The 22,500-nt window shown below is 44.0% G+C and overlaps 1 protein-coding gene across 6 annotated transcripts in view; it reads left to right on the top strand.

The window, feature by feature from the left end:
* LOC123514348 (FMRFamide receptor-like) overlaps positions 1-22,500 on the top strand; it is a 526,270-nt gene that overhangs the window by 468,862 nt on the left and 34,908 nt on the right. For all 6 annotated transcript variants that reach the window (XM_045272215.1, XM_045272216.1, XM_045272217.1 and 3 more), the window contains one exon: positions 7,246-7,291. The gene's annotated coding sequence lies outside the window, so the exon portion shown is untranslated. The remainder of the gene's footprint in view (positions 1-7,245; positions 7,292-22,500) is intronic.

The following is a 22,500-nucleotide window of genomic DNA, read 5'->3' as shown; positions in this document are numbered from 1 at the left end:
GGAGGGCTCCACCTGCCCCATCAGAGGAGTTTGAGACGTCTCTCTCCACTGGAACGGCTCCACCAATCCCGTCAGAGAAGTTAGGGACGTCTCACTCCACTGGAAGGGCTCCATCTGCCCCGCCAAAGGAGTTAGGGACGTCTCTCTCCACTGGAGGGGCTCCACCTGCCCCACCAGAGGAGTTAGGGACACCTCTCTCCACTGGAGGGGCTTCACCTGCCCCGCCAGAGGAGTTAGAGACGTCTCTCTCCACTGGAGGGGCTTCACCTGCCCCACCAGAGGAGTTAGGGACGTCTCTCTCCACTGGAGGGCTCCACCTGCCCCACCAGAGGAGTTAGGGACGTCTCTCTCCACTGGAAGGGCTCCACCTGCCCCGCCAGAGGAGTTAGGGACGTCTCTCTCCACTGGAGGGGCTCCACCTGCCCCACCAGAGGAGTTTGGGACGTCTCTCTCCACTGGAGGGCTCCACCTGCCCCATCAGAGGAGTTTGGGACGTCTCTCTCCACTGGAGGGCTCCACCTGCCCCATCAGAGGAGTTTGGGACGTCTCTCTCCACTGGAGGGCTCCACCTGCCCCATCAGAGGAGTTTGGGACGTCTCTCTCCACTGGAGGGCTCCACCTGCCCCACCAGAGGAGTTTGGGACGTCTCTCTCCACTGGAGGGCTCCACCTGCCCCCAGAGGAGTTTGACGTCTCTCTCCACTGGAGGGCTCCACCTGCCCCATCAGAGGAGTTTGGGACGTCTCTCTCCACTGGAGGGCTCCACCTGCCCCATCAGAGGAGTTTGGGACGTCTCTCTCCACTGGAGGGCTCCACCTGCCCGCCAGAGGAGTTAGTGACGTCTCTCTCCACTGGAGGGGCTCCACCTGCCCCACCAGAAGAGTTAGGGACGTCTCTCTCCACTGGAAGGGCTCCACCTGCTCCCCCAGAGGAGTTAAGGACGCCTCTCTCCACTGGAAGAGCTCCACCAGCTCCGCCAGAGGAGTTAGGGACGTCTCTCTCCACTGGAGGGGCTCCACCGGCCCCATCAGAGGAGTTTGGGACGTCTCTCTCAACCGCGACTCTCTCCGCCCCGACCAGGAGCCGTGCCCGCCTCCTGGCCACGGCGCCAAGGCTCCGGTTCTGCCCCCGGCGCCAGGGTCCAGCTCGGCCCAGGTTAAGGCGACACGCGTCACCTGACTGCCGAGCTCCTCTGTGCCAAGCAGGAAAACTTTTCCTTACACTTACACTTTTTAAACCTTGTGGGAATTTTTAATCCGATTTCTCATCCACTTGGAGACTGTGTGAGGGAATGCAAGAAAAGAGCTGGCGGCGAGGAAAGGAAGAGTGGAGGAGAAAAAATGCGTGTAATGCCCACACATTCAATGTTCAAATGGTCAAATGTCTCTCATGTTTTCTTCACTATTCAATTTTTTACCTTCATATTGTAAGGTAATATCTATCGGCGCGTGAACTGCTACGGGTGAATGTGGCTACCTGACCCTCCACAGTAAGGCACAGTAGGTGCAAAAACTGAGGCGCAGTTGACTACTGGTAGTATATTCCAAGAGCTCGCTCACACACACACACACACACACACACACACACACACACACACACACACACACACACACACCACGTAGTACAGTGGTTATCACCTTCTGCTCAACCAATAGGGCTAGGGTTCGAGTCCCGGGGGCGGCGAGGCAAATGGGCTAGTCTCTTTAATGCGTAGCCCATGTTCACTAAGCAGTGAATAGGTACAGGGTTGACCTCGCTTTCCCGGTGTGTGTGGTGTGTGATGTGGTCTCAGTCCTATCCGAAGATCGGTCAGTATGAGCTCTGAGCTCTTTCCTTAGGGGAAAGGCTGGCTAGGTAACCAGCAGACAACCTTGGTGAATACACACACACACACACACACACACACACACACACACACACACACACACACACACACACACACACACATGGCAAGGGCAGGCTGGGAATGACAATCTTACTGAGTTTTATTTTCGCTTTTATTTATCTATTTTTTTTAATTCACTACTTTCATTATCTTTTTTTTTATTATTATCTTTTTTTTTTTGTCTTTGGCCTACTGCATAGGGAAAACATACATGCCTTTCACTTCCTGGGACTATTTTAGTGTGGCTGTAAGTAATTTAAGAGACACATCTGGACGCAGCGCAGCACGGAGGTTGGATCAGCCAGGAGATATTCTGAAACACTTCTATTCCGAAACTCCACTGCTTTCCAGAGGCTCTATTTGAAGTGACACTGGTTTTTAATGGTGTTTTTACGGTTCTTATGACAGATTAAAGCAATTTCTGCGTTATTAACAGGCGAAACACTCATCAAAACTTGACTAATCATCTCTGTGGCCTTGGAGAATAGTTATGGTGAGAGAACTTTTTGCTCCCTCACCATAACTATTCTCCAAGGCCACAGAGAAGATTAGTCAAGTTTTGATGAGTGTTTCTCCTGTTAATAACGCAGAAATGAGCCGCGTGGTGATGGTGAGGCGATGTGCTATTGACTCAGACAGAGGTGCTTGATCTCCTAAGAACATAAGAACATAAGAAAAGAGGGAAGCTGCAAGAGGCCGCCAGGCCTATACGAGGCAGTCCCTGTGTGCTTAAGTTATCTAATCCCATCTATCATCCCACCCATGAACTTATCTAACCTTCTTTTAAAGCTCTCTATTGACTCAGCCCTGACTACATGCCCACTGAGACCGTTCCACTGTTTGAAAACCAGTTTCTTCCCATTTCTTTCCTAAACCTGAATTTTTCAAGTTTAAACCCATTATTTCTGATCCTAAGAACTACATTCATGTCCCCTTTGTTAAAACCTTTATACCACTTAAATACTTTTATCAGGTCTCCTCTTAACCTAGATCTCTAAGGAATCTCTCTCTCTCTCTCTCTCTCTCCCGGATATTATAAAACTTTCCATCGAATATCGTCTTTCATAAAGCTATCCACTAACCAGTATATATTTTCTCTTGGTCTCCTAACCTATCCAGACTTTCCCACCAACCCAAACAAGCCTGACTCATCCAACCTCTTTCCCTGATCTCATTTTGGGTGTAATAATATCTTCATCAGCATTTCTTTCCCTTTTATTTCTTGATTGCATTCTTTTCTTAATGGCTGTATGTTTTTTTTTTTTAAGATGAATATGATGATGATGATGATGATGATGATGGTGATGATGTGTGTGTGTGTGTGTGTGTGTGTGTGTGTGTGTGTGTGTGTGTGTGTGTGTGTGTGTGTTCACGATTATTCAGTTTCACATTTCAAGAATCTGGACCAAAAAAGAAATTATATGAGTTATGATTTTTCCAAGTAGTTTCATGATTCCAGCCATAGAAACACACGCCAAAATTCTGCACCACCCTTAAAACAAAACACCACCAATGAAAACCCGACAAGCTAATATTTACCCAACCTCTGAAAAACACACCTAATGGGACCACAAAACATTTATAGAACACGAACCTTTTATATGAAACGTACAGATAAAAAAAAAAAAGATAAAAAAACGATAACAAATAAACTCAGCTCTCCCACTCAAAAAAACATTCACACACACTGTAATTTCTGGGAAGCATGAATGGGAGGCAGCGGTGTGTGCGTCATCAGGGCGAATCGCACACCACGTCGATATCGGCCAATAATGAAACGCTGCAAGAAACGAAAGACCCACCCAAGGTACGCCGGGCTATATTTGACCACCAGGGCCAGGGGTGACTGCATGCACAGACTGACCTACTGATACACGGATGGACATGCAGGCAAAGGGAGGGAGAGAGGGAGAGAGGCAGGCAGGCAGGCAGGCAGGCAGGCAGGCAGGCAGGCAGGCAGGCAGAGACAGACAGACAGACAGACAGACAGACAGACAGACAGACAGACAGACAGACAGACAGACAGACAGACACAAGACAACAGAAAAATAAAAGGATAAGTAAAACATAGGCACATAATTACTATTACTCGTACAACTACTACTACTACTATCACTACTACTACTACTACTACTACTACTACTACTATATTTCTACTAGGCAACGAATACCACAACTAACGAAAACAACAACAACAACAATAACAACAATAAAAACAACGAAACCTTAGATAGAAGAAAAAAGAATAATGGAAAGAAAAATCTAAAAAACGAAAAAAAAACATCTCAAAAATAAGCAAATACTCTCAACCAATAAAAAAAAAAATGAAGAGTAATTAAGAAAGCCTCTCACATACAGCTCATTTCCAGCAGCGACCACCGAGAGTAAGGAGTTTATCTGCCAAGGGAAAATTAATCGGGAATTTTTCATATTTTACTTCCTATTTCACTCAAGGTCAGGAGGAAAAGATCAATATTGTGCATACATAAAGTCATTCTGAGGGAGACTTCAAGGGCAGCAGCAACAGGAGGAGGAGGAGGAGGAGGAGGAGGAGGAGGAGGAGGAGGTTTAGAAAGTATTTTAGTAGATCGTAATGAATGAAAATTATTATCATGCAGAAACTCTTTTTGCTCCTCCTCCTCCTCCTCCTCCTCCTCCTCCTCCTCCTCCAAGTGAGATCGGCATCCTTTGTAAGATAGTAAGCGTTTGATCTCAAGTGCTGCCGGATGCTACCTAATTAACTATGAGGAAGCTGTGTGTGTGTGTGTGTGTGTAAACTGGTAGCGTGAGATGGCTTGTTCAACTGTGCCTCCGTTTGTCCGTTTTGTGTATCTGTCTGTGCGTCTGTTTGTTGTTCTCTCTGTCTGTCTGTCGTCTGTCTGTCTGCATGAGTGGCTGTTTGGTTAGCATGCTTGTGTTTCTCTCGTGATCTAATTTCGCTCGATAACTTCGGAAATAACCACAAGAATCACGGAAATTTAACTAAATACTAGTGTCAGCCTCATTTTAAACGTACAACTAACAACATGACATTGAAAAATATGTATATGGCATGTGTATTTCCTCAGTATTAACTCAGTATCATCTACGCAACTTACCCTACATTTCTCAGCAAAGAAACGCCACCAACACCACCACCACCATCATCAACAACAACAACAACAGCAACATGACTCCCACCAAACAGCATATTAGAACAGCCACAGAGATTCATCCTTGTAAAAGTAGAGAGAGAGAGAGAGAGAGAGAGAGAGAGAGAGAGAGAGAGAGAGAGAGAGAGAGGCTACACGAAATTCTCAGGCGTACCAAGACAACAACAACAACAACTGGAACTGCTCTCTGCACAACAATTTCTCCCATCCACACACACACACACACACACACACACACACACACACTCGGCACGCAGACAAAACAACGGCATTACTTTCACTAAAGACCATTAGAAGTGAACAACAATAGCACGAGACAAACTTACGCGCCATCACTCCATAAGAACGCCAACATCACCACATTTTTAGCGCCTTCCCCCTCCCCCCCCTCTCTCTCTCTCTCTCTCTCTCTCTCTCTCTCTCTCTCTCTCTCTCTGGTTGACATTTCTATTACTATTATTGTTGATGTCCTCTTGCCTTTTTTTCATATGAGTTTAAATCTCTCTCTCTCTCTCTCTCTCTCTCTCTCTCTCTCTCTCTCTCTCTCTCTCTCTCTGGTTGTCCTGCTACGATGGTATAGCACTTTAATGATTTAATGTCTTTTTCTATTCCCTTTCATCTCTCTCTTCACTTCTTTTCTTATTACTCTTGCCATTGTCTTCTCTCACACGCAGCCGAGAAAATCTATGCCACAAGTCGTAAAGTTGGCAGTTATGAACACCCTCCTCCTTCCATTCCTCCTCCTCTTCCTTGTCATCTTTCTCTCTTCCTCCTACGTTTCATTTTCTATTGTTCTTCATTCTTCAACTCCTCAACCACTACCAACACAACCACCACACTCTCCTCCTCCTCCTCCTCCTCCACTCAGTACACAGAACCACTGGAGGGGGTACAAGGGCAGTCCACAAAACGACAAAGTTAAGGTTAAGAGGAGGGAGTCAGAATTTTCTCCCAGTCTGGAAATAGTATATGTATTATGTGAGGCGGTAAGTCCCTCAGGCATTTCGTAGCAGCGATGAGGTGACGTGAGGTGAATATAAACCAGTAGAAGAAATACTGGTATTTTCTGAATAGCGAATAAAAAAGAATAAAGATGAATAGAGTAATAATAATAAAAAAAATAAAGATAACAATACGAGAAAACCATATAAACAACGTGAGAGCTACGAACATTACACAACATGATGCAACTGAGCCTATCCCCTCCTCCCACTCCTCTCCCATCGTGGCCCAGCGCTTCGCCACCCACCCTCACCACTCCGCTCATGCTCATGTTTATACTTTCTTTACACTATCTAAACTTAACACCCAAATAACCTATTCACCATAATACACACTGTTACGTGTAGGAAACATCAACTTGTACTCACGTTAATCCATAGCGAAGTGTGTGGAGACGCGAGACGATTCCAAGATGGTAGCGGGTCCAACACTCACCCTCAGCCTTACACCACTAACAGCGCTATTATTTATTTGTTTTTTTTTCTCTCCAAAACATCATCCCTTTCCCATTAGCAGTTAACACACACTCTCTTCCAGTTGAATTATACGCCACACTCATATTCAGTCAAGACACAAAGCGATCAAGCTACATGAATTGAAGCTACGAAAACACACAGTCACTTACTCAGAAGACACGCGTGATTGAAGGAATTTGCCGTCAGGGTAAACATCTGAAAAACGCGCGAGAAGCAAGGCTACCAACCTATCATGGGTGTGAGGTTTGATTTTTCGTCATATAAATTTTAAATACATATGTAGTCTTATTCTATTTTTTGTACAGTTTCTATTTGTTTATGGAATTGCCCTCAATTTGTTTTATCTTCTTCGTTACTTAGTTTTTCTTGTTCTTTATTTCTTCATGCAACTGAGATGTGAGTGTCAACATTGGGTATCAGCTGATTTGTTTTGTTTATATATTTCAACACATCCTATTCTGCTTTAAGTTACATTACTGACAATTTCATATATATGAATTTCTTGTTATTTACTGATATCATTTTGCTTTATATAGTTTGCAACATATTTCCTTTTACATATTGCGCTTCATCTACTAAATAAAAACACTTATGGATATTGCTTTCAGATCTTTATTTCCTTTTCATATTTATCATTATACTATTTTTCTCAATGTATTAAACCACCATACACTTATATTATACATAGATTTGCCAATACCATAATTTTACACGGCTTTTTCTCATTTCAGTGCTGATTGGCTGACGTGCACTGGTGGGCGTGGTAAATCATCTTAGGTATGTATTACTTCATTTACGTGTGAATTTAATTATTACTTTTGTTACATTGCCTTCACTGTTACTTTAGTGTCCATTGGCACCATGTCTAGTGTCGTGCTAGGCTAAATATGTGAGGAAATGAGAAGGGCTCAGTATTGTGGGATTGAAATTGCCGAGTTTGTGTTTATTTCGGCGAGTCTTCCCTTCTTCATCTTCTACTCCTTCTTGATACACACATCGCTTCCTCATGTGATTTATAATTCATTGTTATTGTATACACTACCGGAAATATTCTACGTATATATTTATATTTCAAACGAAACGTGTGTGATGATTTGTAAGCTGTGATGGCTGTTGTCTGGTATTTTTTAGTTAACCACGGTATTTGAGAGAGAGAGAGAGAGAGAGAGAGAGAGAGAGAGAGAGAGAGAGAATATTGTTTGTAAACTCATCATTTCTAAGCCAAGGATGTACGAAACAGACCATTTCAACATACAGTTACCTCGTTACTTGGAAATTATAATCGATGTGCGAAAAATAAGCTGAAAGATGTTTTTTTTTTGTTTGTTGTAGCAATATTAATCAATTTAAGCCAATAATTTTACCCTTTCACAGTTATTCGAACCATCTTTCTTGACGCATTAAGTATTCTGAGACATCATGCATCTCTCCTCCTCCTCCTCCTACTCTTACTCTTCCTCCTCCTCCTCCTCCTCCTTCTCCTCCTCCTCTTTATCATCCTCACCACTATATTCCTTTGCTTTTCTTTTCCTCCTCCTCCTCCTCCTCCTCCTCCTCCTCCTTCCCGCCCCTCTTCCTCTTCATTACCAGCACCACTGTATTCACTTGCTTTTCTTTTCTTCTTCTTCCTCCTCCTCCTCTCCTCCTCCTTCTCCTTCTCCTCGCATCATCTTCCCCATCCTTCTTAATCTCATATTCTTTACTCTCTTGTCATTTCCTTTAGTCTTTCCCTTGTCTCCTTCAAATTCTCTGGTTCCTTGGATTTATTGTCTTCCCTTCCTCTTCTTCCTCCTCCTCCTCCTCTTCTTTCCATTCTTCCTCCATTGATCTCTCTCTCTCTCTCTCTCTCTCTCTCTCTCTCTCTCTCTCTCTCTCTCTCTCTTCATTTATTCCTCTCTTCCTCCTTTCGATGTAAATTAGCCTAGCATGACTCTCAGAGGATAAGAAGAGAAGAGAAGCAGGAGGAGGAGGAGGAGGAGCAGGAGGAGGAGGAGGAGGAGGAGGAGGAGGAGGAGGAGGAGGTGATGGAAGAGGTCTGAAACTCTGGCAAAGGAAGAAATGTGATGCATGAGAAAAGAGAAAGATATGAATGAATAAAACTCCGCAAAAGGAAGTGCACACTCTCTCTCTCTCTCTCTCTCTCTCTCTCTCTCTCTCTCTCTCTCTCTCTCTCTCTCTCTCTCTCTCTCTCTCTTTCTCTCTCATCTTAAGAGCAAATGTAGTAATCAATTATGTATGTTATTTATTTTGTCTTTGCTTTTTCGTCTTTTTTTTCCCCTAGTCTTGTCAACAAAGAGAGGTGCAAATGGATTTAAATATGTGGAAGATTTAATAATGATCATCTTAATCAAGTGAGTTCATTGTATCCTGTGTTGACGGAGAGGAAGAAAAACAGAGAAAAAAATATGCTAAGGAAACATGTATAATCAGAGAGAGAGAGAGAGAGAGAGAGAGAGGAGAAGGAGGAAGAGGGAGGGGATAGATGCATTTTAAGTCACCGGTAAGAAAAGAGAAGAGGGAAAAGAAAAATGGTAATAATAACGATGTTTGAACACAAGGAGAAAGCAAAGGAGGGAAATGAAGAAATAGAGAGAGAGAGAGAGAGAGAGAGAGAGAGAGAGAGAGAGAGAGAGAGGAAAACTTGCTTAATTACCAGACCTGCATACATAACAGCTGCACGAACACAAACACCTGTAAGCAAACATTAACTGACTCAGGTAGGCACGCAGAGGTACACATAGATAGATAGGTAGATAGATACATAGATAGACAAATAGATAGATAGGTAGATAGACAGACAAATAGGTAGAATTATAGATAGGTAGGTAGATAAACAGACAGACTAATACATATATAAATAGATAAATAAGCAGACAGATTTATACTTGTAGATAAGACTGATAGATAGATATGTAAATAGATAGATGGATAGGTGGATAAATAGATAGATAGGTGGATGAATGAAGAGACAAACAGATGGATAGATGAGTAGATAAATAAATAGAAAGGTAAGAGGAAATATAAATGGATACGTAGACAGAGAGATAGATAGATAAACGGAAGGATAGAGAGAGAGAGAGAGAGAGAGAGAGAGAGAGCATTTCCTTCACATTTTCGTGTAAATTCGAGACGGACGCTCAATATTTTATCTCGTCTCTTTTACTGACTTCTTCCCTCCTCCTCCTCCTCCTCCTCCTCCTCCTTCTCCTCTTACTCCTCCTCCTCCTCCTCTTACTCCTCCTCCTCCTTCTCTTACTCCTCCTCCTCCATATTCATAGAGGCAGTTGTAAAATTGTAAACTATATTTTTTAGTTACTATGAAATTGATTGCCTCTCTTGTTATTTCCATTGGTTTTTTTACTCTTTTTGTTATTCACTAGTCTCCTTTCCTTCTCTTCTTTCCTTCATCTTACTTTATACTTCAATACTTCTTCGTCAACCTTTCTTTTTTCCTTCATCTTGTTCATTTGCATTTGTTTTTTTTTATTGGTTTTCACTTCCTTATTTCTCTTTTTAAGTTTCATTTTTTCTATTTTCTTCGTTTCGTCCACTATTTTCAATCTTCCTCCTTTCCGTTACTTTTTTGTTTTAATATTTCTCTATTCTTTTTTTTCAGATGATTTCGTTCAGTTCTTGTATTCTCCTCCTCCTCTTCTCCTTTCTCTCTTTCTTTTTGCGACGCTATCTCCATGTTATTCACTTTCTTCCTTCAATTCATCCACTAGTTTTTTTGTTTTGTTTTTTTTAATCTCTCTCCTTCATTCTCTTTCAATCATGTTCTATTTTTTTCCTTCCATCTGTAATCCACGCTGTTATCATTCAACTGCAACTAAAATTCTCCTCTTTTCCTATTCACAATATTACGTTCTCCCCAAAATTTATCTCTATTCTCATGCATTCGTCCCCTCTCTGCTCCAATTACTACTTTTTTATCATCCATTATGTTACTCAACCCTTCCCTCTTCACTCCACTTACCCCCCCTCCCCCATATCACCCTGCTTCTCCTGTTCCCTCTTCTGCGTCTTCTTCAGGTAAAGGAAGCAGTGATACAAAATACACTGAACCCTTCCCATGCAAACCAGGTCACACGATGCTCTGGTAATTGCGCGTTAATGAAGGTGCAGGTGAATTTGTTAGAAGTTTGTGAAGTTGCTGATAGAGGGAAGATTATGTTTGGTTTCAGTCTGCGAGTTAAAGTTTGGTTTCATTTTTGCTTTGTGTGTTTTTTTTTTTTAAAGGGAATTGTTTGGTTAGAGTGTGTGTGTGTGTGTGTGTGTGTGATATTTAGTTTGCATTGAGTGAATTTTTTTTTTGTCTGTGTTTGCGCGAGAAAGAAAAAAAAAGGGTTATATTCATTTATTTATCTATTTTCTTATTTATTTATGTACTTGTTTGCTTGTAAGTTTATTAATTCATTCTTTCATTCATTCATCTATTTTCTTTTTCTCATGTCATTATTTTCGTATCTTTATTCGTATTTTTTTTCCTTTTTGTCATCTTTTCATTTGCAATTCAATAGAAAATGGAAGGAAAACGTTCACAAATTACTCCATTCATCACTAAGAGGCGAGAGAGAGAGAGAGAGAGAGAGAGAGAGAGAGTCAATTGAAGCTTTCTTTGTGCGCGCGTAATTTTCATTCCAATACAATTTATAGTTTGCATGTATTTTCTTCACTTCTTCTTCTTCTTCTTTTTCCTCTTTTCTTCTTCTTCTTCTTCTTCTCTTTCTTCTTCTTTCTCTTCTTTTTCTTCTTTCTCCTCCTCCTCCTCCTCCTCCTCCTCCTCCTCCTCCTCCTCCTCCTCCTCCTCCTCCTCCTCCTAACTGCCCATCCATTCCTGCTCACCTCATAGATTTTACGTCCAAACATCTCTATTTTTTTTTTTTTTCATTGCAGTTTTATCACGCTGGAGACTAATTATCATTCCCCTCACGCTGCCCAAATGTGTGTGTGTGTGTGTGTGTGTGTGTGTGTGTGTGTGTGTGTGTGTGTGTGTGTGTGTGTGTGTGTGTTTACTTTTCTCTCAACTTTTCAAACTTTCTCCCACTCAAGAATGGCACAATCACGCTTATTTGTTTCTTCCGCTGCTCTTCCTCATTTTTCTTTCTCCTCCTTCCTCCTCTTCCTCCTCCTCCTCCTCCTCCTCCTCCTTTTCACCATCATCGTCATCATCTTCCTGTCTGAAGTTTGAAGTATGTTTTTTTATTTATTTTTTTTTAAAGTTCTATTCTGTTTGATTTCTTTTCTTTCTTTTCTTTTTTCTTTTTTTTCTCTGTTCGTTCTTTGCCATCTGTACATCATGTTGCTTTGTCACTTTCTATTCTGCCGCTGTTTTTTTTTATTACTATTTCTTTCTTTTTTATATTACTTTGTGTACATTCCTCTCCTGTCTGTCTATTTGTCTGTCTGTCTGTCTGTGTGTGTTTCTGCCCCACCCTCTCTCTCTCTCTCTCTCTCTCTCTTTCTTAGTACACCGCTTCGAGAATCTATATGACGTAAATTTCCAGGTCCACTAACACTCTTATTGCCAATCCAGTATTCTCTTTACGTACACGAAGGCTGACACACACGCTGGCAAACGCGATGGTGCATTGTAAGAAAGAACAGAAATATACAAGGATAGTGATGTCAGCAGTATAAGGCGAGGATTATGATGTGTGATTGTACGTTATATTTGAGATTTTCTTATGAGAACATTAAATAAAGAAGAAAAGATAATAGTGCTTTTGTTAGTTTTTTTTTTGAGACAGTATAGGGTCTTGTTTTTTTGATGGGGTAGTAGTAGTAGCAGTAGTAGTAGCAGCAGCAGTAGTAGTAGTAGTAGTAGTAGTAGTAGTAGTAGTAGTAGTAGTAGTAGTAGTAGCAGCAGCAGTATCAGAATAGCAGCAGCATCAACAACAATAATAACAATCAGAATAGCAAGAAGAACGAAAAAAGAAATATAATGGCAGTGATAATAGTATAGTTAATGATGATTTGAGTAGTAGTAGTAGTAGCAGCAGCAGTAGCAGTAGCAACAGTAGCAGCAGCAGCAACAGTTGTAGTAGTAGTAACAGTAACATTAGCAACACAGGACAGACTCAAGGACAGAAACATGGGGGAGTTTTACAAGAGGTTATGTAACAATGTCGCCCAGATCACAGGTGAAAGATTACACCATTACCTTCAAATGGCCAGGCTGAGAACTTTGAAATGGAGCACAGGCGAGTGGAGAGATGAAGGTACTCAGTAAAGGTATAGGTAGAGGAAGAAGAAATTATTAGGACAAAGTAGATGGTGAAGAAGTGAGACGGAGAGAAGATAAATGAAGAAAAACGGAGAGAGGAAGAGGAGGAATAGGACAATTAGAGGGGTAAATAAGAGGAGAATATGGAGAAATGGGAAAAGCAGAGGAGAATGGTGGAGAAATGGAGGAAGAGGAAAATAATGATAATGAAAATAGAAAAAATAGAAGAAAAAAAAGTTGTAAATATAAACAGAATCAGAGGTAATTTGCAAGATTAATTAGAATATAAAAGGAAATAAAAATTGAATATACCAGAAATAGATAGCAAAATAATTAAAAGAGGAAACAACAAAAGCGGAGAAGAAGAGAGGGAAGGAAGAAAATGAGAGAAGGACTGGAGGAAGGAAGGAAGGAAGATTGATTGAGTAGAGAGAACTGAAAAAAAGACTGAGAGAGAGAGATTGTAGAAGACTGAATTAGAGAAGCAGTCTTAAAATAGTGAACAGGAATGACATTTTGAACGAACAGGAGGCAGAGAGAGAGAGAGAGAGAGAGAGAGAGAACATAACATAGAAGACTTGTGAAAGGATAATGAAAGACACAAATCGAAAAAAAAAAAAACATGGAACCACATTAAGAAAAAAAAACAGGAAGAAGAAATAAGAATGAAAAAAAATGAATAAATAAAGCGTAAAAAAGAAAAGAAAGAAAAATACAGAAAATAAGGAATAAAAAAGATATAAATGAGGGGAAAGAGAAGAAGATGGAGGAATTTACCTTATCATCCGAGGGTGTGAAGGAAACAGCAAGAAGAGCAGCGAAACAAGGAGGAGGAAAGTAAGGGGAAAGGAAGGAACGGCTCCCTCACATTCCCTCCCAGACGAGAAACGTGACTTAAGAGGGGAAAAGGGGAAGGATTGAAGACCGTGATTCCTTGGGTAATTTTGTCCCCTTTCCCTTCTTCTTTCCCCTCTTCCCTCTCTTCTTCCTTACCTATTCCCTTTGTTTTCCTTCTTCCTATTCTCTCTCTCTCTCTCTCTCTCTCTCTCTCTCTCTCTCTCTCTCTCTCTCTCTCTCTCTCTCTCTCTCTCTCTCTCTCTCTCTCTCTCTCTCTCTCTCTCTCTCTCTCTCTCTCTCTCTCTCTCTCTCTCTCTCCTTTCCTATTGCCTTACCTACAGTTTTTTTTTTTCCTCTTCCTTCTTCGTTGTCTTTCTTCCTATCCTCCTCCTCCTCCTCCTTTTCCTCCTCCTTTTCCTCTTCTTTCCCTTTTGCCTAATCTCTTTTTTTTCTTTTATCTACCTTTTCTTTCTCCTTCTCCCTCTTCGTTATTCTTCTTCTCATCCTCCTCCTTTTTCTCCTTCTCTTTTCTTTATCCCTTTGTCTTCTCCTTTGTCTTTCTTTTTTCTCTTTCTCTTCCTTCTTCCTTTTTTCTCCTCCTCCTCCTCCTCCTCCTCCTCCTCCTCGTCAACTTATTTCCACTTTCTTCACCTCCCTTCTTCCCTCCCCTTTCTTCCTCCTTCCCTCCCTCCATCCCCTTCCTCCACAACAGTTTCACTCACAAGATGGATTGCATGGATGTGGAGGGACTTGGAAAGGAGGAGGAGGAGGAGGAGGAGGAGGAGGAGGAGGAGGAGAAGGTTATTGAGGACTGGACATTACCACATTTATTGCTCCTCATATCTGGTATTGTGGTGGTGGTGGTGGTGGTAGTGGTGGTGGTGGTGGTGGAAGGTGGTAGTGGTGGTGGTGGTGGTAATTGAAGAGCAAGGTTATTAAGAGTCTTTTTTTCTTTTCTTTTCTTTTCTTATTTTTTTCCTACTTTTTCTTCTCCTTATGTATCAAAATTTTATGTAACTTCATCATGGTTTGTCGTCTCTCTCTCTCTCTCTCTCTCTCTCTCTCTCTCTCTCTCTCTCTCTCTCTCTCTCTCTCTCTCTCTCTCTCTCTCTCTCTCTCTCTCTCTCTCTCTCTCTCTCTCTCTCTCTCTCTCTCTCTCTCTCTCTCTCTCTCTCTCTCTCTCTCTCTCTCTCTCTCTCTCTCTCTCTCTCTCTCTCTCTCTCTCTCTCTCTCTCTCTCTCTCTCTCTCTCTCTCTCTCTCTCTCTCTCTCTCTCTCTCTCTCTCTCTCTCTCTCTCTCTCTCTCTCTCTCTCTCTCTCTCTCTCTCTCTCTCTCTCTCTCTCTCTCTCTCTCTCTCTCTCTTTTTTTTTTTTTTTTTTTTATTTAAACAAAACTTAATACAAAGGAACATGTACCCAAAGGCGCACTGTCGTGTGCTACCTATTCTAAGGGTACTACAATCTATTTCTCTACAATATTTACAAGACTTAAAAATAGATAATATACAAGATGGTCAGCATGTAAATGGAGCACTATTCGTTTCACTTCACTAGCACTATTCACGCACTGCACTACACTGAGTGTCACGTCACAAAGAGTGTCAGAGGAGTTGGCAGTGTCTGTCTCCACTTATGTGCCATCAGTTTGACACTGTGTGTGTTCATCTCCTGGACGTGAGGCACCGCGGCCGTGAACAAGTTCCACATCCTGGAGACGCGTCCTGCGAAGGTGCGTTGATGCTGACACCCGTGGGATCGCGGCACCTCTACGGCGTCACCACCATTGAGCACCGTTCTCGTGCTCCGTGCGGTGACTCTTAGAGGATGACGCAGCCCTGCCAGATGTGGCACTCTTTGCACCTGTGCCTTATGGAACACTACGATCGCCGCCACGTCTCTGCGGTGTTCCAGTGAATCAAGGGGACGCTCAGGCTCTGGGTGAGGTGGTAGTGCAGCATCTACTAGCCGTATGGCGCGGCGTTGGATGCTGTCCAGTCTCCTTCTGTGTGTGGCGGCACAGGACATCCAGGAGAGAGCTGCGTATTCAAGGTGGGGCCGCACCTGTGCCTTGTACAGCAGCAGTCTCCCCTTCCTGTCGAGGAAACTGGCGATCCTTCTGAGAGCGGAGATCCTGTGAGAGGCTTTCTTGGCAATGGTTTTGACATGCCTGTCAAACCTCAGCCCTCGATCCACCTCCACTCCAAGTATCTTGACGTCATCTTGGAGTGGGAGAGCAGCAACGCCAAAGACAACTTTCCTGCCATTGCTGCCATGGCGGCTGGGGACCGAGAGACAACCATTGCTTGTGTCTTCTCCGGCGCGAATGTCACTTGCCAGCGAGCACCCCACTCCTTTATCACTCGTAGCTGCTGATTGATGGCCTCAGCAGCCCGCCCACTGTCCTGGCGTGGATAGGTATAGGAGAGGGTGCAGTCATCAGCATAGGCCATGACTCCTGGCAGTAGCTGGAGAAGATCATCCACGTAGATATTCCACAGGAGTGGGCCAAGAATTGAACCCTGTGGCACTGATGCCTCCACAGGCAGGGACTCAGATGTTTGCCCGTTGACAACCACCTTGAGGCTTCTGTCCTGCAGGTAATTTCCCAAGAGTCGTAGCAAGCCACCCTGGATGCCTTTAGCACGAAGCTTTTCTAGTAATCCGTTGTGCCATACTTTATCAAAAGCTCCTGCTATGTCCAAAGCAACCACTATAGTGTCCTTGCCGTCGTCGAGGGCGTCCTGCCAATGCCTGGTGAGAAGCATCATTAGGTCGGAGGTTGACCTTCCAGGTCTGAACCCAAACTGTTGGTCTGAGAGGAGGGCATTGTCCTTGAGATGGCTACACACCACCTCTGCCACGACCCTCTCAAACACTTTACCCACCACTGACAACAGGGATATGGGTCTGTAGTTTTTTGGGTCCGTCCTGGAGCTTTTTGTGTGCAGGAACTACTCGAGCCTCCTTCCACACTGAAGGCCAGACGTTTTCCCGTACACAAGTTGTGAAGACTTGGGTGAGAGGGGCAGCCAGTTCCTGGGAGCATCGCTTCAGCAGGTGCGGGCTGATGTCATCAGGGCCGGTGGCTTTCTGTGTGTCCAGCCCCGCAATAATCGCTTCACCTGCTGATGCGTCACCTCCACCATGGTGACAGTCTTCTCACATTGCTGGACCAGCTGAGGCGGTGGCTGCTGTGGATTCCCGACCTTCATTTTTCCAGCAAACAAGGAAGCCAGCAACTGTGCCCTCTCCTTACTGCTGGTGGCGACAGTACCGTCCTGCTTGCTGAGGGAGGGATGGATTCTTGGTGGCCAGTTCCTTGTTTGTCCTTAACAAGAGACCACCAAGTTTTGTTTCCTACGCCAGTGCCACACAGTTTCCGGCGCAGGCTTTCCTCCCACTTTTTTAAGGCCCACTTGCTGGTTACCACCATCCTCCTGCATGCAGCCCTGTGCAGGTCCTTGTTGCGCCGAGTCGGGTTCCTCTTGTAGCGGAGCCAGGCAGCATACTTTGCCTCGGCAGCAACACGGCAACGGTAGCCAAACCATGGCTGATCCGTCGATCTGGTGGTGTATTCCCTGTGTGGGACGTGGCGTCTCTGGAGGGCGAGAAGGTGAGAGGTGAGTGCAAGTGCTTCACTCTCTGCTCCTCCCTGTAGCAGAGTGGCCCATGGGGTGTGGGTCAGGTCGCGGCGCAGGAAGCCCAGTCTGCTTTGTTCCACAGCCAGATGGTGCGGGTGGTGGCCTCGTCCTGAGCCACGCCCACTTCCAGCTGTGTCAGTACAGCGTGATGGTCAGAGCTGCCCACGAGCCCCAGCTGATGACACTGAAGCTTGTCTTCCTGGTAGTCTGAGATGACAGGGTCTAATGTCCCTCCTCGTTCATGTGTGGGGAAGGTGACATGATCTGTCAGACCCTGCACCTCAGGAGATTCTCGTAGGCGTCTCTTTCCAGGTGGTGATTGAGATCCCCCACAATCAGCACGTGGCTGCAGCTGTGTGCCATCATCAGGTTGTCTAAGGTCTCAGTCAGGTACAGGAGTGAGTCAGGCCCTTGTCGCGGGGGGCGACTCTCTCTCTCTCTCTCTCTCTCTCTCTCTCTCTCTCTCTCTCTCTCTCTCTCTCTCTCTCTCTCTCTCTCTCTCTCTCTCTCTCTCTCTCTCTCTCTCTCTCTCTCTCTCTCTCTCTCTCTCTCTCTCTCTCTCTCTCTCTCTCTCTCTCTCTCTCTCTCTCTCTCTCTCTCTCTCTCTCTCTCTCTCTCTCTCTCTCTCTCTCTCTCTCTCTCTCTCTCTCTCTCTCTCTCTCTCTCTCTCTCTCTCTCTCTCTCTCTCTCTCTCTCTCTCTCTCTCTCTCTCTCTCTCTCTCTCTCTCTCTCTCTCTCTCTCTCTCTCTCTCTCTCTCTCTCTCTCTCTCTCTCTCTCTCTCTCTCTCTCTCTCTCTCTCTCTCTCTCTCTCTCTCTCTCTCTCTCTCTCTCTCTCTCTCTCTCTCTCTCTCTCTCTCTCTCTCTCTCTCTCTCTCTCTCTCTCTCTCTCTCTCTCTCTCTCTCTCTCTCTCTCTCTCTCTCTCTCTCTCTCTCTCTCTCTCTCTCTCTCTCTCTCTCTCTCTCTCTCTCTCTCTCTCTCTCTCTCTCTCTCTCTCTCTCTCTCTCTCTCTCTCTCTCTCTCTCTCTCTCTCTCTCTCTCTCTCTCTCTCTCTCTCTCTCTCTCTCTCTCTCTCTCTCTCTCTCTCTCTCTCTCTCTCTCTCTCTCTCTCTCTCTCTCTCTCTCTCTCTCTCTCTCTCTCTCTCTCTCTCTCTCTCTCTCTCTCTCTCTCTCTCTCTCTCTCTCTCTCTCTCTCTCTCTCTCTCTCTCTCTCTCTCTCTCTCTCTCTCTCTCTCTCTCTCTCTCTCTCTCTCTCTCTCTCTCTCTCTCTCTCTCTCTCTCTCTCTCTCTCTCTCTCTCTCTCTCTCTCTCTCTCTCTCTCTCTCTCTCTCTCTCTCTCTCTCTCTCTCTCTCTCTCTCTCTCTCTCTCTCTCTCTCTCTCTCTCTCTCTCTCTCTCTCTCTCTCTCTCTCTCTCTCTCTCTCTCTCTCTCTCTCTCTCTCTCTCTCTCTCTCTCTCTCTCTCTCTCTCTCTCTCTCTCTCTCTCTCTCTCTCTCTCTCTCTCTCTCTCTCTCTCTCTCTCTCTCTCTCTCTCTCTCTCTCTCTCTCTCTCTCTCTCTCTCTCTCTCTCTCTCTCTCTCTCTCTCTCTCTCTCTCTCTCTCTCTCTCTCTCTCTCTCTCTCTCTCTCTCTCTCTCTCTCTCTCTCTCTCTCTCTCGCAGTGACTGAGTGCAGAAAATGGATGGCTGGACTGAAGGAAGCTGAGAAAAGAAATTGTGCCTCGGTGACCTAGAAAGCCCTTAGGAGGAGGAGGAGGAGGAGGAGGAGGAGGAGGAGGAGGAGGAGGAGGAGGAGGAGGAGGAGGAGGACGAGGAGGAGGAGGAATGGAAGGGTAAGAAAAGCTAGTAATAAGATTAGAATATAAGTGCATAAAGAGAGAGAGAGAGAGAGAGAGAGAGAGAGAGAGAGAGAGAGAGAGAGAGAGAGAGAGAGAGAGAGAGAGAGAGAAAGCACACACCATACTTAAGTTATGTAAAGCTATGACATAAAAACAGAGAAGGAAGAGTAAAAGAAAATAAAACAAGAAGCCTATTTCATCTTGTACTAATACCACCACCACCACCACCACCACCACCACCACCACCACCACCACCACCACCACTACTACACACTATACTCAAGGAAACGACCTCCACTATTGCAACTTTCACTCTGTTCTTCGTCTGTTCTCAGCTAAGCAGTTTACCGAGAGAGAGAGAGAGAGAGAGAGAGAGAGAGAGAGTCCTGTCACCCGTAACAGACCCGTATTGTACTTGATCATCTCTTGGCCAACTTTGTCTGAGGGAGAGCCGGGTCAAGACGTAAGGGAAGGAGAAGTTTGAGGTGTCAGGATTGGGTGAGGTAGAGATGGAGAAAGGAAGGAGTGTGAAGGAGGGAGCGTGGATGGTGATGGGGGGTGAAGTGTTGAGTTATGAGAGGTGGTGGTGCAGGGAGTGACTGGGTGAGTGATGGGTTGTAAGTTATAATGGGTAATGTGAAGTGATTGTATGTATTTATGGTTGTCAATGTGTGTTTAGGGTTATTTTGTGGGTTTTTTTGGGGTAGTTTATTTTATATTTGATGAAGTATGTATCTATTTATTTATCTATTATCTACAAGTGTCTCTTTGTTCATCTGTCTATCTGTCTTTCTATTTATGTGTTTATCTATCTCCTCTTTTTTTGTATTTATTTGTTATTTGTTAATTTATCTATCTATTATAATTCTCTCTCTCTCTCTCTCTCTCTCTCTCTCTCTCTCTCTCTCTCTCTCTCTCTCTCTCTCTCTCTCTCTCTCTCTCTCTCTCTCTCTCTCTCTCTCTCTCTATCTATTATAATTCTCTCTCTCTCTCTCTCTCTCTCTCTCTCTCTCTCTCTCTCTCTCTCTCTCTCTCTCTCTCTCTCTCTCTCTCTCTCTCTCTCTCTCTCTCTCTCTCTCTCTCTCTCTCTCTCTCTCTCTCTCTCTTTCTGTCTGTCTGTCTGTCTGTCTATCTGCCTGTCTATTTGCCATCATCTATTACCATGCCTATTATGTGTGTAGGTGTGAACAATAAGACAATAAAGTAACCAGTGTGAGTGCGAGGGTGACATGCGTGCAGAAACATAAGGAACGACCACACTAAGGGCAAGGAATGGGGGCGTGACAATACAGGGCAGCAATTAAGGTGAGCGTGGGAGGGTGGCGTGAGCAGAGGGTAAGACGTGAGGGAAGGAAACGACCGCTGAGGGAGGGCTGATGGAGGGCTGACGAAGGGTGGTGTGGGGGAAGGGAGAGATCTTTACACAAACAGGTCACGCGATACTGGGAATGACCAAGGCCTGTAGGAGAGGAGGAGGAGGGGGGTGTTGTAAATTCTGTTCCAGGGAAAGAGGGAGGAGGAAAAAAAGATGAAAGGAAGGAAAGCACAACAGGTAAGTTCATGGTAAAGGAATAAAGGAGAGTGAGGGAAGAGAAGGATTTACAGGAAGGTAGAAGATAAAATCGAAGGGAGGTGTAATGAAGGAAGCGAGGAGGCGAGAGGGAAGAGGAGTAAATGGAAGGAAGTGTAATAGAGTGAGAATAGGATAGAAAGCAATCTAGGTGTAAAATTAGATGTGCAGAAGTGTAGCGAGGTGGAAACTGAACCGTGGAGAGAGAGAGAGAGAGAGAGAGAGAGAGAGAGAGAGAGAGAGAGAGAGAGAGAGAGAGAGAGAGAGAGACATTATTTCTAGTCTAAAAAAATAATAAAAGAGAATAAATTAAAGAGCCTTATACGAAAAAAAAAAGTTTCCAATGTCTTTTATATTGTATGGTTACATTTACGTACACACAACACACAAAGTAGAAGGAATAACAACATTAAAAACAACCACACACCACCACCACCACCACCACCACCATCAACAACAACAACAAAAAGAAACCACACAGAAACGTTCCAGGAAACTCTACGCATTGAACCAGCCACGTTACACTACCTTTCTCTCTCTCTCTCTCTCTCTCTCTCTCTCTCTCTCTCTCTCTCTCTCTCTCTCTCTCTCTCTCTCTCTCTCTCTCTCTCTCTCTCTCTCTCTCTCTCTCTCTCTCTCTCTCTCTCTCTCTCTCTCTCTCTCTCTCTCTCTCTCTCTCTCTCTCTCTCTCTCTCTCTCTCTCTCTCTCTCTCTCTCTCTCTCTCTCTCTCTCTCTCTCTCTCTCTCTCTCTCTCTCTCTCTCTCTCTCTCTCTCTCTCTCTCTCTCTCTCTCTCTCTCTCTCTCTCTCTCTCTCTCTCTCTCTCTCTCTCTCTCTCTCTCTCTCTCTCTCTCTCTCTCTCTCTCTCTCTCTCTCTCTCTCTCTCTCTCTCTCTCTCTCTCTCTCTCTCTCTCTCTCTCTCTCTCTCTGTTCCACAAAAGCAGTTCCACCTGTCCTGCATTTCACCTGAGTCCACTAATTAAGTGATCGAAACCCCCTCCCTCTCTCTTCTCTCTCTCTCTCTCTCTCTCTCTCTCTCTCTCTCTCTCTCTGTTGTTCCCGCTTTTCTTTATTCTTTCTTTAATTTTCTCTGGTTTATCGCTTTGTAGTTTTATTTCTTGTGATTTTTTTTTTTTCAATTCATGTTTTATATTTCTGCGTTTCAGTTTTGTTGTGTTAGCAAAAAATTTCGTGGTTTTATTTATTTGCTTTTATTTTATACATTTTATTTTATTTTTCGTTCAAGCGCAGATAGATTTTTTTTTTTTTTTTGGTTACCCATTTCATATTTATTTTGTTGTTGTTGTTGTTGTTGTTGGTGGTGGTGGTGGTGGTGGTGGTGGTTGTGTACGGTTTTATTTCCTAGATTCAGTTTCGTTGTGTATGAAAAAAAAAAAAGAGGTCGTTATTTTCCTCATGCATTTGTTCCATTGCTATCTTAATTAATGATCTTTTTCTTCTTTTGTCTTTTTCTTTGCGGGGTTTTTTTTCTCTCTCTCTTTTTCCTCCTCCGTTTGGATTCATAACCCTTCCATTTGTGGTTGAAATTTGTCTTGTGTTTATTTGTTATCCTGTTAAACTTCGTGACATGTTATCTTTTTGTTACCGTACATATTTTTCTTTATTTCGCTTTACGTTTCCTGTGTTCATTTAGATCAATAACTCTTCCTGTGTATTTCAGTTGACTCTCTCTCTCTCTCTCTCTCTCTCTCTCTCTCTCTCTCTCTCTCTCTCTCTCTCTCTCTCTCTCTCTCTCTCTCTCTCTCTCTCTCTCTCTCTCTCTCTCTCTCTCTCTCTCTCTCTCTCTCTCTCTCTCTCTCTCTCTCTCTCTCTCTCTCTCTCTCTCTCTCTCTCTCTCTCGTTTTTATTATATTCGTTTG

The sequence above is a fragment of the Portunus trituberculatus genome, chromosome 37 (genome assembly GCF_017591435.1).
Source record: "Portunus trituberculatus isolate SZX2019 chromosome 37, ASM1759143v1, whole genome shotgun sequence".
Taxonomy (NCBI): domain Eukaryota; kingdom Metazoa; phylum Arthropoda; class Malacostraca; order Decapoda; family Portunidae; genus Portunus; species Portunus trituberculatus.
This window is presented reverse-complemented; position numbering and strand designations above follow the sequence as displayed.